We start from the raw sequence: 664 nt of genomic DNA on the forward strand, positions 1-664 counted from the left end.
GGCCACCGCAGCCTCGACCTGCTGGGCTCCAGCGATCCTTCTGCCTCAGCCTTTCAAGTAACTGGAACTACAGACACACGCTACCACACCCGGTTAATTTTCTGATTTATTGTAGAGATGAGGTATCACCAAGTTGCCCAGGCGGGTATCGAACCTGGGGGCTCAGGCAATCCATTCACCTCAGCCTCCCAAGGCCCAGGATTACAGGCTGAGCCACTGAGCCCGGATAAGAATTTTGTTAATTAATATAGTAAAGCCCTTATGACAGCAGCTCAACAAACCTAGTGCTCAAACCTTTCTCACTCTCATTAGTGCATAGTGAAATCTGTCACAAGTTAAATGAACACTCTGTTTAATCAAATTTATAATTTGAATATCTCTCACCAGAAGTATCTGAAGCATCATGTAAACCACCTCTAATGGTCTTTCCCTGAGTTTTCACCTTCAACAATCATGGTCTCTCTCAGACTCATACTGGCTTTGATTTTCTTCACTCCTTCTAGAATACATCCATAATGGTTAAACCCAGACTATACTTTAGCTCTCAACTGTATTAAAAATGCACATGAGCCGGGCTCAGTGGCTCAACCTGTAATCCTGCGCCTTGGGAGGCTGAGGTGAGCGGATTGCCTGAGCCTGCGGGTTCGAGACCTGCCTGGGCAAC

At 46.5% G+C, this 664-nt stretch overlaps 1 protein-coding gene across 1 annotated transcript in view; it reads right to left on the reverse strand.

Moving 5' to 3' along the window:
* The window catches only part of LOC103258057 (neuroblastoma-amplified sequence), a 170,081-nt gene that overhangs the window by 166,326 nt on the left and 3,091 nt on the right, over positions 1-664 (reverse strand). The window lies entirely within an intron of this gene.

This window comes from Carlito syrichta, unplaced genomic scaffold (assembly GCF_000164805.1).
Source record: "Carlito syrichta isolate Samal-C Ts95f unplaced genomic scaffold, Tarsius_syrichta-2.0.1 Scaffold301950, whole genome shotgun sequence".
Taxonomy (NCBI): domain Eukaryota; kingdom Metazoa; phylum Chordata; class Mammalia; order Primates; family Tarsiidae; genus Carlito; species Carlito syrichta.